The 23,743-nt window shown below is 41.1% G+C and overlaps 1 protein-coding gene and 1 long non-coding RNA gene across 2 annotated transcripts in view; both read left to right on the forward strand.

Annotated features, from left to right (window-relative positions):
• The window catches only part of ADAMTS2 (ADAM metallopeptidase with thrombospondin type 1 motif 2), a 178,181-nt gene that overhangs the window by 89,223 nt on the left and 65,215 nt on the right, over nucleotides 1-23,743 (forward strand). The gene's annotated exons all lie outside the window — the stretch shown is intronic.
• On the forward strand, nucleotides 16,518-17,846 carry LOC138117874 (uncharacterized). Its single transcript, XR_011154907.1, has 3 exons — nucleotides 16,518-16,593; nucleotides 16,715-16,836; nucleotides 17,767-17,846. It is a non-coding gene; the product is annotated as an uncharacterized lncRNA (long non-coding RNA).

Here is a 23,743-nt window from a genome sequence, read left to right on the forward strand (position 1 = left end):
TTCTTAGTGTGACAGCTGCTATTCAAGGACTAAATCGGAATCCTAATTTTTCTCCACCTTCTCCACTATAGAGTACAACAGATTTTTTTTATTTTGTTCTGTTCTATATTACTTTGAAATGTGTTTGATGAGAATCAAAACTTTCTTATGCCTTGATATAAAAAGAGGTTTCCTTGTTGATCTTTTAGGCACTGATGAGCTGCAGGACTTCTTTCTCACGAACATGTTTTCCCTCTTTGTCTCCCCTCAGCCCCTGAAATCATGCTGAATGCCCCTTCACAGCACTTCTTATGAAGGCCTCTGCCCTGGATGTGTTTGTGGTTGAGTCCCCTTCAGCTGTTCTTAGCACATTATCTTTCCTCATAGAAGCAACATCAAAACTGAGCATCTCTTAGACAGTTGACTTTGGCAATCCATAGAATGGAAATCAAATTTCATAGCCAGTTTGGGTAGGTTGAAGAGAACAAGCAAGCATCCTGATTATTTTTCCACTGAGTTCAACAGGTGACCTACATTTTTGAAGGTAGCTGCTACGTTACAATTTTTATACTTTTGTGAAGGCCTTGTTTTCAAAAATTGCTGAGCCATGCTTCCTCAAGAAGTCAGGCTTACTGAAGATATTATAGACCAGAAAGTGCTTGTAGCCTGAGAACATCCCAATTACTGAGATTGTATTTGGATTTTGATAGACAAAACTGCTTCACCAGACAGTGTAAAACACTAGCAATGCTTTAAAAATATAATTGGTTTAAGACTAATATAATGATGGAGTCAACTATCCTTTATTGCAAGAAAAAGAATTTTCATTTCTGTTGCTAATCATACTGAAATCAATCTTGGGTCACTGGAAGGTCATTAGGTTTTCCATTTAGATGTTTACTTAATGAGTTTTAAAGTACTGCAACTTTATACTATTCTTAACTCTCTGAATTAAAAGAAGGCATAAATCAAGCCCGAATGGGCCCTAAATACACACTAAAAATAGTCTGGGATGTGTCTGACCTTTTCACAGTGGATGGAAATCTGCCTGCTGCCAGCTGTTTATTTAAGCCAGTGATACTGGTTTTCTAGCAAAAGCTACCAGAGGTGGCAGGAAGGGAGAGCTGGCAGGAGTTCAGCCCTAAAGTATTAAACTGTCATGTGGCAGGACATAGCAAAATAAATAGCAGCACCTTTCAATGATGAAAATTTTGATCCCTGAAGAAAATGGCAATGTTTTCACTTGCTTTCAGTTCAGGTGCAGGTACCAAATCTGGGATGAGTTACAAAAACCACTGGGTGAGCCCTTCCCCTTGCACTGAACTGAATTATCCAGGGCCAAATGGGAGAAACCTCCTGTCCCTCCACCCAGTGTTTGTAGGGGAGCTGGGATGTGATGACTTTAGGCCTTTCAGTGGTATAACCTACTCTACATTTGCAGGAAACCTTATTTTTTTGGCCTACATTTGAAGGCCTGACCCATTTCCCAGTGGAATCAATGGAATTTTCTCCTGGCTTTACTAAGAGCCAGATTGATTTTTAAAATGTAATAAATAAATATACTACTTTATTAACTGCGTGTTCCATTTTAAAAATAGAAGTGATATTTTTTTCCCCTGTATAACAAACAATAACATTGAATGATGTTGATGAAATGATGAGGGTAAAAACTCACGTGAAAATGACATGAACTGCCTTTGACATTTTCCATAGTGCCTTGCAGTTCTGAAATTTTATTTGCTCATGAGTAATGACATCTGAGCCTCTGACCGTATAAACTTTTAAATATAAAAGCATCCTAGCAAGTTTTCTGGAGCTCCATATGTGCCTGCAGATAAGGATGTTAGTGAGCACTGTGTAGTTTGAAACCATAATATGGGATGAAATCCATTTTGGGATTAAAAGTCTCCGGTGGAGAAAGTTCTGTGCTCCACAGAGCCTCACTTTAGTCTTTTTGAGGTCTTTGCTAGGGCTCGGTGTGGGTAGTTCCCATTACAAATATATACTGCATATAGTTTATGTTGGATATTGTATCTATGTGCATTAGAGCAAACATCATGCAGACACAAGAGATATCAGCCCTGTTGTAACCAGCAGAATCCTGTACAACTACCCATGAAAAAACTTTGCAACTTCAAAAAATACGCTCATTTAATGTAATAGACATTAATATGATATGGTTTATCACCACTCAGGTTTATATTAGCAAACTGAAATTGCTGAAATGAAGAATTAAGAATAAAGCTGACTTCATTTTGCTGGAAATGGGGCTGATCCGTGGCTGTGTTTGCTGAAGTTGGGTAAACAATTTGTGTCTTAGAATTGACTTCAGAGAAAACAAAATGTTTGTTCCTTCTGGAAAACTTTGTTGGCCTAAGGTATGTTTCACCTTATTTCAACTCCAGCTCAAAATAATCTTGCATGCCTGTTGTTGTTCTTGGAAGCTAATAGGGAGGAACATATGCTAAGCATTGGTAATGTCAGTTAAGCCCTTAATTAGTGATGAACGAACCTCAGTTTTTCCCTGTGGTTCAATTCGGATACTGCTCAAAAGCTGAGCAGTTCTCCAGGTTTTAGCCAAGTTTTTTAAGCATCTCAAGTCTTGCAAAACTGGTTTTGTTACTCTAGTAAAGTTAAGATTTCTCTGGTGTTTCTAGATTGGGAACAAGCTGTAATATCCTCAACCCTTTCCTGGCAGTGTTTTGGCACTTTGGGATGAGGATGAGGAAGATATAAACAGCTGTTCAAAAAACAAAAACACTGGATCAGGGATTAAATTATGTCTGCTCCACACACTCTTCTCAGTTCAGGAAAATCTTAACTCAAGTTTAGAGAGTGCTCCAGCAGAGCTTTGAAAGCAAGTAGATAAGGGTTTGGCTGAGCTTGTGTGTCCTCCAAGAAGGGGATTTGGGCTGTAGGATCTGCACTGGAGCAGCTGGGTGGAGCAAAGCAATAATGATGAGATTTCCAATGAGAAGACATCTGTTCATTACTTCTCTTCTTAGTAAGCCCAGAGCAGTCATTCAGGGCAGGGTACATTGGATATCCAGACATCTCCAGAAGGGGAACAGAGTGCTGGGAGCAAAGGCCCATTTGGTCATTTTTGTCTCTGCTCTGTCACCTAATCAAACATGGTGCCACAAATGGCACTTACAGGCAGCGGGATTGGTTCATCTGGAAGAGGAGGAGCGAAAATGCATTTTTGCAGAGCTGGGATGTCTGAAGAGCTACAAAACTGCAGTTACAGGCTTGGTTTACTAAATACCCCCGAAGTATTTCAGCTTTGTTTCAGAGCTTCTCTGCGCTATGTTTTTAGCAGAATGCTTTCAAAGTGGGACAAAAGCCGTAGGTTTGGACCGAGATGAGCAGAGCTCCCAGCGCATGACTAGGCCCCTTTCCATGTTACCTTGGCTGGCCTTTGCTGCAATGTTTTCTTGACATCCTCTTATAGGCACAGAATTAAAGGTTATTTCCATTCCTGCTTCTTATCACTTTGATCTTTTGCCAGCTCTTAACATCTCCAGCAGATTTGCTCTGGATCTGTTATTCCCATACCTACCCTCTGCTTGCGACATTCTCTGACATTTCCATTTTTGCACCACCCCTTAGTTTCTTTCTCTCCCCATTTATTCTTCAAGACTTTTTTTTATTTTTCTCCTCACTGGAATGGCTACATGAAATTACTGATATTTCCATGCAGTTGCTACCAAATTCATAAGTCTCACCCCATGAATCCCAAAGCCTTCAGACTGCTCTGAAGATTTTTGCAATTTCTGGCTGTTAAGTCACCCAAAAAAAAAAGTTTAAAAAATTGCTGTTTAATTCTTTCTGCAATACATCTTCCAGGTGGCTTTCCTCTGTGGTTTAATTGTTTATTAGCTCCGGGATCTTTTCTGAAATCAGAGAGAGTCAGACCAAGGACTGGCAAAGATTAAGGCACAGTCATGATGGTATGACTTCTTTCTTTCTCTGGGGAAAATAAAACCCCAAAACAACAAAAAGGATGTTTGGGGTGGTGGACGAGGAAGAACAAGCAAAGGAATGGATGAAAGGGAGACATTAAAAAAAAGTAAAGCAGAAAAAAGGAAGTTTCTCTGTTATTTTTTAATTGCTGAATATCTGTTTCTCAGCTAAATCTAGTTTCCATGGATTAAACAAAAGAATGGAGCGTGTCTGAACCTGTTGTAGCATAAAACAATATCTTTGTCTAATGATCTGCAGCCATGACCAGGAGGTAGGAGTCCCCCACTATTCATTATCCTGCTGCTCCATCCTGCGTGTTCTCAGGCCAGTCATTAATGGCATTTATCACTCTTCCTCCCCTGTGTAATATTCCTCACAGTGAGCTGGGTCTGATAAATTACCTTTGAAGAAGACAGCACCCAAAGTGAACCAATTTACAGCTTTTACCCTCTGGTGTACAAAACACAACCCAATGTTGTAGCTGGGTCTTTGAAGGAGATCCACACAGACAGTGGAATCAGAAATTAGTAAAAAGAGTTTTATATTCTTTTCTGTGGGGAAAAACAGACAATAAAATTCTGATGATGTTGAGTTTTCTTATGCCTGTGGTCAGAGTATACTTGAAAAGAATAAGACTTGGAAGATTTGCTGTTATTAAAGGTGCAGAATAGCTGGTGGGCATCTCCAGAGAGCAAACGGGTGCAGGTGGGATGTTGTGGTGGCACTGGTCTGGGATGTCTGCTCTCCATCTGTCACCTCCCTTTCCAGAGCTGCATTTTCCCTCTCTGTACCACGGTGTAACAATAAAAGTCTCTTTTGTAAGTGTTTTGAGATCTGTAGATTAAAAATTTGGCTGCTGCTCCTGCTCCCAGTGCTTCTGCTGCAGATGTGGTTGTTAAATCCACCTGGAAGCTCAGGCAGAACTTTATTGACTCCTTAAAAACCCACCTGATCTGGTACCATTCACATAGCACATCTCTGTGCAGGGTGGGATGGGCTGTTCCCTGCCCTCAGGGCAGCATCCCAGGCCCTCAGAGCTCACCTTTCTGGTTTTGGGGACTGCTCCTCACCAAGCGTTTTCTCTCACCCAGCATGACAACGTGGCAGGGACAGCTGAGCTGCAGCTCAGTTGATTTAGGAGTGAGATTCAAGACTTGCTGTCTAGACGTTCTCTGCAGTGGATTTTCAGCTTCAGACTTAACGTGTTCCTTTCTTCCAAAGTCATTCAAATTGACTGACCTTTGGAGTCTGCTGAAAGAAAAGCAATCCCTCATTTCGAGATGTTGTGGTGATATTTCTTTTGTGTATTTGTAATAAGTGGCTTTAGCCTTCTCTTCCGTCTTGTTTATTCTTATCTCAATTTAATATCTTAAATTTATATGATCTCCTACTGTAAAGACAGTGTTAAAGATGGTTTTTAATATTATTATGAATATAAAACCCCGTTGCTTTTGGAATGCTTTAACTGCTACATGAGTATTCAGGTTTCAGAAGAATTTATCCCCTGCTTGTATAGCAAAATAAAGAAAAGTTTGTGGGCACACAGGTTTGGATTCAGGTATATGGCTTGGGAAATGATGCAGAACATGAATTGCTGTTGGTCTTTGGGTAAATGCAAGTTTTGTTGAAATGGCCATTAAACAGAGACTGAGGGCTTCTGTGGCTCTGCCTGCTGATGGGTCAGTCTCACTGCCTGGGTTTGGCAGGACGAACCTGTGGCTTTATGACACATGTTTTAATGGAAATGTCCCACAGCAGAGATTAACAAACTTTCTTGCAGACAGTTTTGCTTTATGGTGCTGGCTCTGTGTGTGCCTCTCCCAGGGCTCGTTACCCTCTCTGCAGAATACAATCTCTGCTAGTGCACTTAACTGGGGGCCATTCCTACACTAAATAAAACAAAATGCTTATGTTATTACTGGTCCAATTTTTAGTTAATATGTGGGTTTGGGATAGCACAGGATATATCCCTGGTTTTAAATAGTGTCTCATTAGCCATGCAGACAGCATCTTTCTGCATTATAAGTTACATAAGTTTAACCTTTGTTTTCCTTAACACCAATTTAACTCCCTTCAGTTACTCCTAACCTTAATAGAAAAGTATCAGAGTAATTTTTGATTGGTAATATCATATTGTCAAAAATGAGTATGTATCTTGAAATTACAGTTGGGAATAATCTAAAAAGATGATACATTTTAGATGATGCAATTATCCCTAAATTAGGAGTAACAAAAATGAGATGTATCCAACATTGAGATTATAGTCAGAGAAATCCTAGCAAGTGAAGACACAAAAATATAAAGGATGAATTATTTTATTTTTTTTAACTTAAAATTTTAAGTTAAAAAAAAGATTTACATCTATGTTCATCTATATTCTCAGGGCAGGATGCTATTCTTTGTGATTTAAGTAACTTCAGACAGGATGTACTGTATCCTTCATATGAAGATGGCTGGAGCCATCTGAAATATCCCCCAGGCTGTGCAGGTACTCACTGAACACACACAGCAAACCCCAATACAACTAATTTCATTCTCCCTTTCCCAAATCTAGGAAAGTTTCTTTACACTTGGTTGTGGTGGGCATAAAGCATCCATACTGTCTGAGTTTCAGAATTTTGCTGAAAATTCCTTGGAATGGGTTAAAGAAGAAGGAAACTTGACTTGTTCAATTTACCAACTTGCATTCCTGGATTCTGAATGTTCCTCCAGCTTCCAGTGATTAAATAGCAGTGCTGGTGTCTGGACAGGCCCAAGGGACCTGGCTGTGCTTTTATGGGCACAGACTTCTCTCCTACAATGTGCTCTGATTAATAGCCATTGTGTTGCCTGCTCTTTTCCCATTACCAGGAGTTCCACAAGAGCATAACTCTGTGGTGAGCTGGGATCAAGCTTTGAAATAATCTACTTAGAGAGATTTGAAATGGTATTTAAAAAATAGTGGGACAATGATTGTGAGCTCTCTGCTTCTTCCTAGCAAGTCAGAAGCAAAAACTGTGGTTGGGGTTTTGGGCTGACTTCTCTTTTGATTTTGAGACCAGTGATGCAGCACATTGGTTGAGCTAATGATATCTCCAAGTGTACTAACAAAACACTGCTCTGGTGGTCCTGAAAAGCAAAAATATGGGATAAATACCTCGCAGTCCTCTCAGCGACAGAATTATCTCTGGCACAGATGATGTGTGCTTAGTAATGCTTATGTTCTTAGTTGCATTTTGGTTATCTTGCAAAGATTAGGATGAAACTGTGGTGCTCTTAGTGGGAAAATCTCTCATTATTGTCTGGAGTTGAAAATGTGCTTGTACATTTTGGAGTGGAGGTTTGAACCAGCACTAAACTGTCTGCTGTGAGATGGGACCTTGATAAGGGGAAGGAAGAGAAATATGAAATGACTTATAGGAAAGGCTGAGCAGCCCAATAGCATCTGTGGTGTTGCTCCTAAATGCTTTTCTACTCCAGAAAATGTATTTAATGTATGGCAGCATGCACATAATCTGTTGCACCTTTCTTTTTCTCTGTTGTGCAGTTTTATCTTGCACATTAAGTATCTCACCAGAATCTCGGTCTGTTTAATGTTCAGGATACTAGAAGATGACTTAGACCTCTACATGAAGGACACCCAGCTGTTCCTGTCTGCAAGCATTTGAGTTATATCTTTATTAGCTAGTAAAATAAAAGGCTGGATAGCAGAATTGTGGAGATTTTCCACCGACGCACAGTTCCAGTGTGCCTGCAGCTCACACTGGAGGATGTTTGAAATGGCTTTGGCATGTTTTTCTGTCTCTCTTACTCAGTTGAGCACATACCCACTTCTCAGAACTATTGACAAGGTTACTTCAATTCACCCACATATTTGGATTAGTTTTTCACTGGTCTCCATGGTAAATAACAGAACTAAAGGCCTTGGCTGAATGGAAGCTGGAAGAACAATGCAAGAACATCTGCGCTGCTTGCACACGTTATTTGAAAATCTCTTCTGTCTATGTATCAAAAATTTGTGACAGCTGTGAAGGTCCTACAATTCCTTCAGTGCAACTAAAAGATTAAAAACCTAAAAAAGTCTGGAATTGTATTTAAAGCATTCACATCCAAGAGACTTTCTGAAGGCAGCTGCTGGGGAATGAATTTAAACACTTTTTATGATATCTGATGGAACAGAAGTAGAAAAAAGTTAGGCTGGGGTTTTGAGAAATTAAATCCTGCTCTTGCTTCTCATGGGTTGTCATCCCAACACTGGCCTGTCCCTGGAAAGATGCTGCTTGAAACACTGTGCTGGGAAAAGAAGCCAGCAAGATAGAAAAGGGCTAAAATCCATGAGGCTGTGTGGAAGTCACTGTGGGATATTGCAGTCACCCGGGCAGTTTGGAGAATTACATCTGGATCGTGAAGAGTCAAGTACCATGGAGAACAGCTGCTGAACCCTGTGCCTGTTGCCAGCTGGACAGATCCCCTCTCCTGGGGCAAGGCAGGGCAGGCTCTGGCGGGGACGTGTGGTGCCTACAGGGAGGCACAAAGGTCTGTTTGCTCTGTGCTATCTTTACCGTGGAAGAGCCTCAGGAGGGTCGCTGGGCTGGATTTAGGAGGTGTCAAGTCCAATGGACACCATCTTGCTAAAGCTGATCACCTGAATCATGCCTTGTGCACTTTTCCTTGTTTCTAGTGTGGAAACCAGGCAAGAAAAACACTTATGGAATGTGACTGCTTCCGTGTGCCACTGCATCTCACCTGGTTGCAAGGTGTGTGAATGTGCCGTAGATAAAAATATGCAATCAAACCTGCCTGGGTTTTGTGTTTCTTTTTTTTTTTCTTTTTTGATATGGGTAATAAGCTCACAGGAAAATGTGGTTTAAATTACCAGTAAAACCCATTAATGGAGGGAGCAGGATGAGAAGGGTAATCCTCAAGCTTGTCTGAAGGTTGAATGAGGCAGTGGGGGTTCCTGGAATATGCTTTGAAGGGTGCTCAGTGTCCTGCTTAATTTATTGCTGCCCTAAATCTGAGCAAGGACAAGGCTGAAGACACATCCACAGGGCCCGTGGGAAGTCTGGAAAGGCTGGTTCTTCTCTTTTGGGTGCGCCATGCTGCTCTCTCAAAGTAGAAGACTCTTCTGAGCCAGCCTTTGAGGCACAAAGGCTCTTATGTGGGATCATCTCCTCCTGCTGCCATCTCCCTGTTCTGCTGAAAGGCCAGCTGATTATCGTGAATTTTGCTGTTATTTGATATACAGCATTTTCTAACAAAATCCAAAGAAAGATGTGATGAAAGGTTTATATGTAAGTAATTATAATGCTGCAGTATTCAGTGCAGGCAGAAATTAATATATGAGGTGAAAATGTCAAAATAAAAGGTCAGGAAAGTGAATTACAGAGAAAGCTGAGCATTAGCTAAGAGGCAGTGTTTGTTGGCAGAAGCTCCCTCCAGTATAAAAAAGGTTAGGAAGGAGGCTTATGAAGACCGAATATTTCACACACAATTAAAATTCTGTATAGTTATCTTGAAGAGTCATGTAGCATAGTTAAACTAGGACAATTAATATAATGAAAAATTCATGTTTATAGCTTCTGGCTTTTGCCTGGGGATACTTCATAATCCAAAAGTGACCCTTTCCCTTAGAGGTGATTCCAAGAGCTTGACATGACATAGGTGGGGCAAGGGAAATATAGTCAAAGAAAACAGATTTCTTAAAATAATAGCCACCAACTATAAACACAACTGAGAAACATTTAATAACATTTCTTTTTCATAATAAACGGAGCTATCCCTTTATATAAGCAGGGCAGCCATGCAGCATTAAACAATGATTTACTAGGGCTGTGAGTGGTGGAATCACCGTTTCTATTTTAGCAATAAGCAATAATAATAAATTGTTTAGGAGGATGATACAGAAAAAAAGTGTTGGAGGAAATGCATGATGATTGATTTCTCAGAATTAAACTACACAGACATTGAATCAATGAGCTCTTTGTTCTTAAAGCTTCACCTACTCTGGCTGCTGAAATTGGAGATTTATGTTGTCAAAAAAATTGTAATAACTATAAATTGCTATGCTGGTGTCTGTTAAAGTTAATCCACTTGCTTCCAATATGAAACTGATTGTTTTTTGGTTTTCCTAAGTTGCCTCAGAGATTTAGTCATCGGAATAGCTGGTTTTCCTTCCAGCAGAGGTTTGCTATTAAAGCTGTTGTCCTACTGAATGTAGATTTCAAGGATTATTCATTCATTTACTTAATGTATTGCCCCAAATTACTTATGCAAAGTAATGCAATTTAATGGTGGAGTTATCGATCATTTTTGCTTTTGTAAATGTGCTTTAAGGAGGCAGATTAAATGAATCTTAACAAAATCTCAAATTAAGTACTAAAAGGATCTCTACTTTGGCAAGCTTCTGTAGGCAGCGTGCTCTAGACCTTGCATAACCTGGCACGGATCGATGGCATCTGGTGATGTGCTGACTCTTGGGGATGCTGCACTAGCAAAGTACTTGTGTGTGGTGTTCTGCCTGCAAGCCTGAAAGTGACTCTTCTCCTCAGCTGCACAGAGACCTCTTGCACATAGTATTCACTTTTGTCCATCTCTATTGATAGCTGTACCCGAATCTTCATTAATTTTTAACACAGATGCACTGTATGCAATGTAGGAAACTGATGTCTCCTAGCCAGACGATCCCAGCAGGTCTGCTGGCTGCAGTGAGTCTGCATCCTGCCCCTGTACTGGAAGCACTGCCCACAAACCACGGGTGTCAATAGCAAGTCTTGTCTGTGGTTTCACACCAGTTGCACATACAAGGTCCAAATCCGAAATGGATGTACCCGTGTATTTCCTGTGGTATAATTCATTTATCTCACATAGAGTTTCCTGTTCTCTAGACCTCTGTGAATGACTGTAACTATCCTCTTGTTAGATCCTTTGCTCCATATCCCCTGCTTTTTTACTCTATTTTAAGGAGGCAGTTTGCCTATGTGTGTAACTCTCCTCCTCCCATTTTTCCATCGTTTGCTTCATCTTCTTTCCCAACATGCTAACCCTGTGCCTCAAATCAGTGTCCCCAGCCAGCTGACCATCAGCAGCAGGTGTAGGAGCAGGTAGTTTCTTGAGTTACTGGTTTTAATTAAAAGGTTGTTGGAGGGTTTTCTTTGTTTGGGATTTTTTTTACTATTCAGCTACTACTGTAAAATCCCAGCTGTGTTTTTATGTGCCCGACATAACCTGGTCTAGGTTGCAGTGGAGGAATTTTTGATGGCGTGGTGCAGTTGTGGGTGCACTTCTCTTCTGAAAGATGACTTTGCAGAGATGACATTGTGGACTTCCATATGCATTGCTGTGAAATGCTGCCAGATTTCATTGTGCTGTTGGAAATAGAGCATTTGTTTGAGTGCTGACCTATGTGAAGTCAAGCCTGGGTTACAAAATCAAGGTGATTTCTCTCCTCCTCCACTCATCAGCAACAACAGAGGTTTGTACCCAGAATTTAGGTAACCTTGTTATGTCAGTCCAGATGCAACCCAGGTCATTTTTCCGCATGTATCTTGGTCCTGGAGTAAAACAAAATCACAATTAATTATGAAGAGAAATGGGTCAGCTACAAAATACATCTAGAAAAAATGCATGATATCTTAAAATATCTTTTTAAATCAGGCATGGGATAAGTGTAAATCCTAAATCTCCTTAAACTGATTTTTTTTTTTTTTCTCAATGGGATTAGTAAACCTGTGTCTAACCTTACCTTACTCACCTTCTCTGGATATCATAAACTCTGTCACAGGCTCCTGGGACCCAGGATGCTGCTCCTGTTGTGTTACAGCCCCACTGATGTGACTGTCACCTGGAGGTTTGGAGAGTGTGGTTCGTTCTCTGTCCTTTGGCTGTTCCCTATGTTATGAAATCACCATTTCCAGAGCAGTTCACCTCGAAGAGAATGTGTTTGCTTGGAGTGCCAGCAAAGTGGCTGTGCTGAGCCCTGCCTGCCCTCTGCTCTGCTGCAGAGCTGTTTGCAGTCAGTGGCCTCAGGATGCTCCCGTGTTGGAATTGTAAAAAGAAGAGAGCCCGGGGACTCCAACGGGAGGAGCAAAATGCAGACCAGCCAATATGGTTGATAAGAGCAAAACTCCGTTTATTAGCAATCCAAAGGCACTTATATGGTATACCAGCTTGTTAACTCTTAAGTGGCTTAAAGCTTATCAAAACACATTTCTACTTCTTCCTAATTGGACTTACATTGGCAAGCTTCTATTAGTTATGTTATGATTAAAAGAATTCAGTGTTTACCTCCCCCTCTCCGGGTCTTATCTGAACAGCTGCAAGTCTTCAAACTCCCTCTTTGTTCCCCAGGCCTTTTCTCACACAAGAATTTTCTCATGGAGAGTTTTTCTCACACAGGCCTTTTGCTTGCAGGCTCTTGCTACAGTTCTTTTATTGATCCCAATAATTCTATTTCCTAACACTCCCGCAGATCTAACATTGATTTAAGAGGAGGGGCCAGACTGGGGAGAGCAGTGGGCTCACTGAGAGTTAAAGTTTTTAAAGCTTTTAATGGAACCTGTAACATCTGAATCTAGAACTGCAGCATAAAAATTAATTATCAAATGATAATGCCTTTGATAGGAATCTCTTGGTTAGGAAAGCTGAAGATGATTCCATGTAAATGCTTCTCCTATTTGAATTATAAGAAAAATCAGTATTTCTGGTCCTTCTTATCTTTTAGCAATTTAGATTATCCTTCTTAAGGTAAGACCTGCTCTGAACCCGATCATGGATTTTACTCCATGTTCACCACCATGAGGTTTGAAAACTTTATACTTCAGTAGCTGTAGGGAAGTGCTCAGCATCTCAGGGTCTGTGTTCAGGAGAGCCACCCGTCTAATAACTCATTTCTAGTTAGTTATTTTTTGTGCATTATCTTTCTGCAGATACAAAACTATTCTTGTCTTTTTCATTTTGCTTATCATTATTGCTGTTTAATGATAGATGATTCAAGGGAATACACAAAATGAAGAAATCTTGGAAACCTCCCTTAGGGTGTTGTGGAGAGTATATGTGGGAATGCACAGTTTAATTAAGACTACCTGGCAGACATTCAGGCAAGGGAAGTCATGTTTAAGTAATTTGCTGGAGTTGTTTGAGGATATAACTGCCACAAGAGATAAGGGGAAGTCAGTGCTTATGGTATATTTAAATTTTGAAGGAGGTTTCTGCAACCAGAATGAGTGTCCATGCTGTAGCCTGGCAGGAGAGGTTCATGACTAGTAGGACACTGAATTCGGGACAAGGTCCATTGGGAAGAGGTATAGGAATAACAATTTTCCTGCTAATCTTCTGTGCTAAATGCCACCTGTATTGCTGTGTGCACTGGGGAAGATGCTGTGTTGGAAGTAATCCATCATGGAGTGGGACAGCTGAGGAAGTGGAGAGTCCACGGGTATCTGTGGGAGAAGAACTTGTCAGTGGAAGCCACGTTCAGTGGAGCCTGGGGACAAGGGGACCCAGGGACTGTGGCACTTTGCCTGCTCTCTACTGGTGTCTGCTGCCTGTCCCTGCCAGGAGCTGGGTGTTTGTGTCTCCTCCTGGCCCTGCCTATGGCTGCCAGAGCACCCTGGGGAAGGGACCTGGCAATCCCAGCCCAGCAGGGATGTGTGTCCTGGGAGAACAGAGCCTTTCTAAGCTTCTGCCTACAGCTGAATGGGGAAGGATGGATGTGTGTGGGGATTATCTCTATTGTAGGTGGAGATCCTGGCTGTGCATTCATAGTCTGCTCTGACCTGCTGTGTATAGGCGGCTGTACAGGAGCCCACCTGGGTTCCTGTGCTGAGGCCAATGGTCATTCCCAGTGATAAACTTCCATGTGTGTAATGCATCCAGCCAGGAAAATCCCCTGTCCCCTGCAAAACAAGGAATGATGTAAACGGACAGTGCAGACACACTGTGGTATAGATATACTTTTATCCAGGTATTTGTGCTGTATATATATGGAGTAGGTTTAATCACACATAGCAGGGAATTGTGTAATAACTGTGCGGGAGGATTAACCTTGATTTAATCAGAACAGTTTTTTTATTGCTTTTAAACAAATTGACAGGTAAGCACTGGCTCCTTAGACATGACAGCTCTCATGCTAAGTCTGAATGACAGAAGATTTGAGTGGTTTCAGCATTAAAACATCCAGAGAGGCTTTTCACAGCCCTGGACACAGTTGATGTGATGCTAAGAAGCCCCTAACTTCCCAAATCTCATAAGAGCTGAAAAGTTAAGCACAGTGTTCCCCAGCTTAGAGTTTAAACTTTTAAATCCCAACTGCCAGGCAGTCAGAATGGGGCTCTTGTGAAGGTGAATTACATTTAGCATATGGTTTTATTAGATGAGACTCTTCTCAGCCATGTCAGGCATGAAAGACTGAGTATAAATAATGTGTTTAAAAGCTGCATAGAACTGCTGTCTGTAAAACAAAGTGTTGCTCTGAAATTGCCAATTAGGTCTCCTGTTTGTTTTGTTGTGGAAGAAAGACATGCACTCTGACAGTTCATACTTTTTTCTTTTGTTCAGAGTAGGAAATAGAAAATCCTGGTATTTTCTCACATTTCCAACTGACATTCTAAAGAGGCTTATTCAGTGCTGAGATGTGCACGAGTTACTGAGTTTTATTGGGTTTTAGTTATGGCTAATAAAACCCATTTTCTGCCCAGTTATTTAATTTGCATCTATAATTGCTGCAGTTGTACATAAATTAGACATGCAATCGGAAGCCTAATTCAGCTTGTCTACTCCTTCTGCTACACCCATAATTATGGAGCTGTGGTAGCTTCATGTTAAGAGATTTACAGAAGTTTTGGAAAGCATTTGGCTCCAGGGAGGAAATGGCTTGTTGCTATCAGCTGCTTTACGTGATGGTCATACAGAATGCCCAGCCTGGGCTGGAAACACCAGCACTGATGAGGGACACTCCCTGCCCTGCAGGATTTCCAGTCAGAGCAGATCTGGCAGGAGCTGTAGCAGCAGCCACGTGCTCTGGTGCCAGTGCAGCCGTTCAGAGCCTGGTGCGAGTGCTGGCCCTGCATTACCTGCCCTGGTACAAGTTTAGTCCCTGGATGTGTCTTCCCAGCCTCTTTCCCTTTCCTCCCAAGCTGCCAAGGGGAAGAACGGGGAAGCTCCTGAGATCTCTACTCTTGTCTTGGCCTCTTTCTTTCCCATGCATCCGTAAGTCTGGGGAAACTTCAAAAGCTGAGAGTTGGTATTACTCACATGGACATTATTCCAAGATAAAGTGTGTCAGGAAGTCAGGGGTAGGAAGAAGGCTGTGCTGGTGCCAGCTGAGCTCTGGTGGTCCCACATACATGAAATGGTTCTGTTTGGCCCTATCAGCCTCTCTTCTTGCAGTTCTTCACCAGTGTTTCCATCAGTGGTCCAACACTTGAAAGCACATTAAAATGCCTCTTCCCAAAGCCCTCTGGCTCCATGGTCATAGTCTACAAGTATCTGCCAAACAAAGTAATCTTCTTTCCAAACCTAAACAACCCTTCTTCCCTCTCACACATGCTTTTTGGCATGAACCTTTCCTTGCTCAGATAATTATCTACAGAACCTGTTGGGGTTTTGCCATGACTTGTCTTTGGGGAAAGGGGTTGGTTTTCTAGAGGTTATTCTGAGTTTCAAGGAAAGAGAAGGTGGAAACACGTCCCTGTTAAAATTAAGGTGCTGATACCAGCGGGGCAGGATGTTGCCCACAGGCCCTTGGGCATGTTTTGGCCTTGCTGAGGTTGATAGCTGTAAGTAATGTCTGGATTGAACTAGACACAGGCCTGGAAGGCTGGGAAACAAACAGACAGGAGCTGCCTTTGCAGCTGGATGAGAAAGTACTTTTTATTTTTCACTCTCTCTTTTCCCTGACTAATGGCAGCTAAGGGTTTCTGCAAGACGAGTTCGTTTCCCTGGGTGAATTTGGGACATATAGGAAAGACCACATGCTGTACTCTATAGGTTTTGGGTTTTTAAAAATCTTTTCACAAGGAAGTTCAGTCGGTTGCCTTAGTTTCTCTGTTGTGAGACTTCAAATGCATCTGAAATTTGTGATGTTAAGATATAATCCTGGCAGGTTAATGCTTCAGACATTTTGTTCTTTGCTGACTTTCCTTGTACTTTAGGTGATCCAAATACTGGTGTTCTCTTTTGTCTCCCACAGCATTGCTTGGCTTTCCAGATGAATTTTTAAAACATAATTTTAGTGGAATTGCCAAAAAATATTTAGTTCCCCCAAACATAAAAACCTCACTGTGGAGCCCACCTTTGGTCAGAAGAGATGGCTGAAACTCATACAATGGTTGCTGCACTAATTTCATACCACAGTTTGACACTCTCGCTTTGCGAGGAAAAAAGAAGAAAAAACCTTTAAAAGGTTTTCCCTTCACAAGCTGCTTTGCTTCCCCTCTTTTCATATTGTAATTTTTTCATTGAGGTTGGGTTTGTTTGGTGAGGGTTCCCCCCACTCCCCTCCCTCAACAAGCTGGTTGCTCAGAATTGGTATTTTCTGATTTTTAGCCCGGCTAAGAACCATTGCTAAAGTCAGAGAACAATCTCCCATTCAACTGGTCAAGAAGTCAAGGTCAAGACTAAAAGCTCAAAGCTTAAAGTGAGGCAGTCTCTGCAAAAAAATCAAGCTCTCAGGTGGGATCTCCCTCATATTCCTGGTTGTGTCAAATTCCCAGATGTTCCAATCCTTTGGCAAGGTGCAGCCCTTTCCCTCTTTCTGTGAACTAACTGCTTTAAATCCCATTATACCTTCAAGACCTAAGGCATGGACTAACTTTGCCATGCTTGGAGTCCCACAAGACAGAGCTGGCTCCTGTCACTGGAAGATGAACACCCCTATGCTGGCAAGGTTGAGTGTGCCCAGAGAAACAACTCAAGGTCAGTCTGGATGAGGTTTTGAACAACTTGATGATGCCTCTGCTCATTGCAGGGGGGCTGAAATAGGTGGCCTTTAAAAGTCCTTTGTATCCTAATCATATTCTATGATTCTGTGTCCTCCTCTCTGCTGTAGCCTGAGCTGGTTGGGCGCTTTCATATTGTGGCATATATGTTCACCATAATGAAATGTGAGTCCTTACTACATTATTTAATTTATTTTTAATCACTAAAAGTCCCCTGTGATTTGATTTGAAAATAATTTCAAAACAATCACAACTTTGTTTTTGGTGAACCAGTTATGCAGCAAAATGTAAGAGTTGCCCAGCTGCACTGCAGTATTTGAGACCAAGGCACCTTGGACTCAAACCAGAATGTAAGAAACCTTTCCGAATGCTTCAGAAATTTTAGAGAAGATAAGCCAGAAATAGATTGGAAAGAGCGAAAAAGTAATACATTAAAATTCTCTGATCCTAAGAGAAATGTAGGAAAGGTTGAATGGAAAGCTTTGCACTGAAAAGGCAGCCTGGAGCTCGCTTGAAGAGAGACTGGAGAACCAGGCAAGGAGAGCACCTGGATGCCATCAACCCTCAGCTTTCTTCTGAGGCTCACTGGGACAGTAGTAGCTGTTGATATCATTTTTCTAATAAAGTTGAAACCAGTGAGAAAGTGATGGGTATTGATTAGTGTCAGCTTCAATAAATACATGTCCAGCTCCCACACTGTGCTGGAGCATTCAGAGTCCTGCAGGTCCAAAGTAATTGTTGAGGACTCATGGGGGCGTCCAGGGCACCACAGCAAAGAGGAGTCTTTATTGACTGTGGTACTTTCATGTCTTATTTCATAACTGAGTAGCGCTGTTGTTGGACAAGTAAATGCTGTTTTGTATGACTTTCAAAAGCATTCTTTTTCAGCAGTGATTTATGGTCTCAGATCTGGTTGAACAGGTACAATGGATGAACTGAAGGAGACTGAAGTATTTGTGGTACTTGTGTTGCTGAGGAGACAGGTAGGAAGCTGCTCTTTGGGAACAACAATCTGTTGAAGAGACAGACCCTGACACCCAACATGTGCCTTCTTCAGCTGCCAAAAAATATTACTTTTCCCTCCAGCCTTGCTTCCCCTTTGCTACAAATGTCACTTCATTCCTTTAAAGTAAGTTCAGTTACTGTTAACTTTGCTGTTTATCTTTGCAGACTTTTTTTTTTAGGATAATGGGAAAATATGAAGAATTGCTATGTTGAAATATTGAAGAAATAATACTCTCTTGCTCAGCAAGAACTGAAAGTGGATGGAGTCTGTTCTGACTTCAGATAAGGGAACCATATTACTACTTCTGTTAGCACAGGATGCATTCATAATTAATATCATCAGAGTTTGTATGATCTATTATCTAAACATTTAGGTTTTTGGAAGAATAAAGAAGATTAATATCAACAAGTTTTTACTTCTTGATTCCCAAAATGGAACATAAACTCTGGTGTTGCAGCCGATGATTTGTGGAGGGTTTTTGTATTTGTGTTTTCTCCCTGTGATTGTTGTTCAACTGATCACAGGTATTTTTAGAATCAGGTAAACTAGGAGTGGCTTGGTTAGCCAGTTCTTAACATGTGGAAACACATGATAGAATTCAACTAATCAAGTCCAGTATTTGGATAAAACTTGTAAGTCATTGCAGGAACTCAGATCTGGAGTGACTCTGTTTTTACTAGTTTTAGAGAGAATGTGTTAATTACTGGAAGCCTTTACCATGTATGTCAGCACTGCTCTCAGTTAACTTCTTGGTTACTTTAGCAACTGCTTTTTAAGGCAATTTGAAAGAGGTTTTTTTTGGTGTTGGCTTTAACATTTCCATTTGTTACTATGCAAAAGTAACAGGCTAGAGGCTAAATGGTCTTTAAATACTGTTCCAGTTCCAGAGGCAGAAACTACTTGGAGCTTTGGAACAGCTGTCTACTTTTATCCTTAACAGCATCCACTCTTTCTCTAACATCCATTGACTTGTCTAGTCCTCTTAGCTTCCATTTGGGTTAAAACCATTTAAAGAGAATTTAATTGAGTTTAAAAAAACCTTAATATCTCAATTTTCTGTTGTTTCTGATAGTTTTCTAATGTTTGACTTAATTTAAAAACATTTCTAATAGGAAGCTATCAAGAGTGTTGTTCATCCCTCAACCCTCCAGCCACCTTTGTACCTTGTTAAAATACACAGTTCTCTTATTTTAGCAATTATTACATGTAAGTATATCTATACATATGTGTGTGTGTGTGTGTATATATATATATATAAATGTATGTAAGAGGTTTCTCAGCCCTTCTTACTGGGCATTGTGCATTTGCTTTTCAAAGTCTGATTTCATTCTCTGTAGTAAGACCAGAGCAATTTTATAGCATTCTGCAAAGGGAATACAAATGCAGTTGCTGACCACTTTGAGCCTTATTTGCACAAAGATGATTTCTTTAATTCAGGAGATAAATTCCTTGCTACCTAATTCTTGAAAGGCTTTTATTTTGAGGTATGTCTGATTTGTCCCTATAGGAGAGTTGTCTGTTGCCTGCCAAGGAGCACTACATCCTACCAACTACATCTCATTTAGTAGACAAATGACCCAAGTTTGATTAGGCTACAAGTCAATTTGAAGAACAAGTCAGTCAGTGCTGAGTACACCTTCTTTATCAATAATATGTGAATAACCCAACAAAAATACAGAGGTCCTGAAATGATGATCGTTCCTTTGGAGGAATGGGGGTAGATGGTGGAAAGGGAAAAAATGGAAACTCCTTTTAGTCCTGGCACTTATAGTTGAGTTGAGTGAAATTTTTTATTGGTGATAAAAAATCCTGAATTTTTCACTGAACTTCACATGGATAAAGAAAGAAAAATGCTGAAAATGTTGAGGGGTTTCATGGCAGTGCATTCTAAACAAACCATCTCCCTTCTTTCCCTTGAGATATCTTATAATTTTAATTGATTCTCTGCATTGAGACTCGAAGTGCATGATTTCATATCAAATAAGTAAAGCATGATTTCAGATGAACTGAAATGTTTTGTTTGTTCCTTCAGTTTAAAAAAAAGTTCAGCATTCAAGACCATTTGACCTGAAAGGAATTAAAAATATTTTGGACCTGCCAGAAAACTAAATAAATGCATGTTGACCTGTTCTAATCCCTGTAAAGCTCACAGATATTAATGCTAAATTTATCTTGAGAAAGGAACCTGCCTGCAGGTGCTGGGGAGATGGTTTGCCTGGCAAACCTTGGCGTTTGTCCCTGTTCTCCCTGAAGCTCAGGGGCTGTTCCCAGGACACAGCTTTCAGGGATGGGGAGTGGGAGGTGGGAGGAAGCCCTGGCTTTTCTTTCCTATGAACTGCAGCAGGAAAACTGATGGTGATTTCTTTTCACTTTTCTCTTTTGCATTTGTGTCCTCACAACTTCTGCCTCTAAATTTGCCTTTTCACCAGAGGGTTTTGGTATCCTTGCACCCATTCATCTTCTTTCCTTCTTCCCTACCATCCTTCCCCCTCTCTCCAGCCCCAATCCATGTTCATGAAGAGCACTACCTGTTGAAAGCACGTCTTCCCTGCTGTCATTGCCAGGACCCATCTCCCTCCCACCCACCCACCACAATAGAAGGGCAGCATTTCACAGTTTGCCTTTTGTAGGGCCTGACAGATTTAGAGCTCTTGTACAAATAACAAAAGAAGCCTTTGCCCTTGATTTTGAAATGCCTTGGGACTAAACCTCATGCGCTTTCACTGGAGCAGAGACTGATTCTCTCTTTCAGGGCTTTTTACTGTCATTTTGAAGTTTAAGAAATTCCTGCATCCTCCAAGTGAGCTTTGTCTTTCCTACAGTCTCTAATCAATTGCAGCTGGGTTTGTTACTGCAGAAGGTCCAAGCAGATTCAGGAACAAGGATATTTTCAAAACATAGGTAAAATTGTAACTCCTTCTCCCTCAGTTTTAAATCCTGCCAGCTTAAGTAGCCAAGGCATTGTGTATTGCAGTGCCTTTGCTCAGCCTGTCCAGATGAGGTTTTCTTCTTCTAATACTCCAATTAACCTTTTTTTTTTTGTCTGTCTCTCTGACTGCTGATTTATGGCATAATATTCTGAGATGTACAAGAAGTCGGTTGAACTTACAGATATTGCAAAATACACACATTTTTTACCTTAGAATTTGGGAAAATTTCTTCCTATACTTCTCTTCACAAGGTGAAATGAGCAGACTGTTTGCTTTGTCTAATTAAAAGACCATTATGATTATGTAGGAAACAGGAGCTGTTTGCATTGTCATTTTTGCAGTATGTTATTTACACTGATGAGTTTTATATTCTGCTTGACATCGAGAACATTCAATTGTATAATTTACAACTTTGTGAGACTTTTTAACTGAGAAAAGTGCTGCCCTTTTAAAAGGATGGAATAATTCCACTTTGAAATGTTTCCAAAAGACAAGACTTGAGGTTATGGCTAAAAAGCATAGGAAAGATACATATTTGCTTCAGCCATTATTTTCAGTAATATTTCCAATGATGTATCATTATTTTATGTATTTCTTTGTCTTTTCTCCCTCATCTCACCCTTCTGCCCTGGTTAGGAATTTGACTTTTGTTACCTGTGTGGTTTTTAATATTATTTCGTTAAACTGTAATTAAACTTCATTTCCCCTCTTGCAGAATACTTGGTTTATGGAAAGACAACTGCCATCCCATGTAATCTGTTGTTATTCAGGTCCTGCACCACGGCTTGGCATTTCATTCTGTTAAAAATGCAAGTGGGATTGTTAGACATGTCACCTACAAAGCCAGGGGCTCAGCTTGGCAGCTTACTTAATGTGCTAATTTGCTGTAATTTAATCATGCTTGGAATATGGATTGGACATCTGAGTATCTCGGTGGCAGACTTGGACTCAAATAGCCCATAAACACTTCGTTAAAGCCTGGTCAGGAAAAGTGAGCTGCGGTCGGCTCCTTGATCCCTTGCCTTTGGGACTTCAGGTGGGGTCTTTGGGGCTCGTAGGACTCCGTGGAGCTGTGGCTCTGTGCCCAGTGCCTGTGTGGAGATATGGCTGAACTCTGCAGTTTAATTAATTATGCATTAGCTGCAAATGAGATTGAGCGCGGTGAGCTCCCTTTGTAGCTCTCTGTCAGGGATAACAGAGCAAAGCCTGCTTTGCCCGCGCACAATGTGCTCTCCGGGGCTTGGGAGGGGTGGAGCCCTTTTCCCAGGCCAGATGTGGGCTCTCGGAGTGCGTGGGGTGTGGTAAAACAGGCACCTTGTTTTGCAAGTCACAGGCTCTGCAATACAGGCCAGCTTACAATGACTTGCCAAAATATTTGCCAGATAGCACTTCTCAGATGCAATCAATTAAGTCAGTGAAACTTAGAAGTTGGCCCCTAAATTAATTTCCTAGAGTGGCTTTTTTGCCCCTTTTTGAGCTTACTTTTAAGCACTGAGTTTGGGCATCTTGCTCATGCATTATTTGGTGCTAAATTGTGAAACCTGTATTTGCATTAGTAAGGCTGATAGCTGAAAATTTTCCAAAGGGTAAGTTTCGCTGTTGGACAAAAATTTGTATTCTGTTCTCAGAGAGCTCCATTTCAACCAGGTCACACAGACTGGCTGGTTTACTGGCTGGTTTGCCATTTCTTTCATTTCCCCTTTATGACTATTATGTTGTAAGACGAAAGTTAATATTTTAACACAGTATGTTTCACCATTTAAAAAAAAAAGTTTTAGCCTGGGGTATTCTATTACCTCCCTCTCACTTAATCTTCTAACAGTGCAATTATCTCTCATCTTTATGTTATTCTTTGTGTGACTCTGGTCCTGATGAGATCAATTTAGTTTTCAGCTTATCTTTTTAGTATTGTTATATCTTTTCTCTTTGTTGTGATATGCCAGAAAAGATCTCCCTGGCAGCACCTAGCTGTGGTTATTCTTAGTGCCTCTGGCCTGGCCACTTGCCACTGTGTCCACCTGGCCATTTGCACTGCACTAATTGGTTTACCCTTTGGAAAGACTTTTTTTTTTTTTTTTAAATTCTATATTTTTCAACTTTGGTAGCTTCATCTTTCTTTTCTTTTTAACACTGATTCTCTGATCTAGGTTTAGATTGCATATTAAGAAAAAGATCTTCCCTGTGAGGGTGATGAGGCCCTGGCACGAGTTGCCCAGAGAAAGTGTGGCTGCCCCATTCCTGAAAATGTCCAAGGCCAGGTTGGAGGGGACTTGGAGCAACCTGGAAAGTGTCCCTGCCCATGGCAGGGGGATGAAATGAAATGAGCTTTAAGGTCCCTTCCAACCCAAACCATGTTGTGATTTTGTGATTCAGGCAGGCACTTGAGCATGTCCTGAGTTTCAAAGTCACTGTGCTGTTGCAAAGGTGACAAGAAAAAAAGGGAACATTGCTTGTGCCTGTGTGTTTGCAAGAATGTGTGTTCACTCTGCAAATGGGGGACAATAGCTCTGCCCCAAGGAATTAACAAGAATTGCTCTCTACATGAAGTACTGTTAAATACTTTGAACTCCTGATTTCAAATGCCAGGACAAGATCATTCCAGCAGGAGCTCAGCTGCTGTTACCTGCAGGCCTTCAGGCAGCTCGAGTCTGAGACCTATTTTTGGAGACCCCAGCCCAACTTACCCCAACAGCTGTGGCAAACTCCCCCCGGCCAGATGAAAGGTGGAGCAGGCTCTGTGTTAAAATGTGATTTGACTAGAAATGGCATTACCATAACTGAGAGGCAGGGAGCTTGTAATGAGATCATATGGTCAGCAAGGCATGCAGCCGAAAAGTTTCCTTTTGGATGGCTGCTTCTTTGCAGATGAGGGCAGGACAATTCATAATGTTGGAGAGGATGCCTGGTGCATGCCCAGTCTTTGGTTTACTAGTGTGATCTTGCTTTTG

This window comes from Aphelocoma coerulescens, chromosome 13, assembly GCF_041296385.1.
Source record: "Aphelocoma coerulescens isolate FSJ_1873_10779 chromosome 13, UR_Acoe_1.0, whole genome shotgun sequence".
Taxonomy (NCBI): domain Eukaryota; kingdom Metazoa; phylum Chordata; class Aves; order Passeriformes; family Corvidae; genus Aphelocoma; species Aphelocoma coerulescens.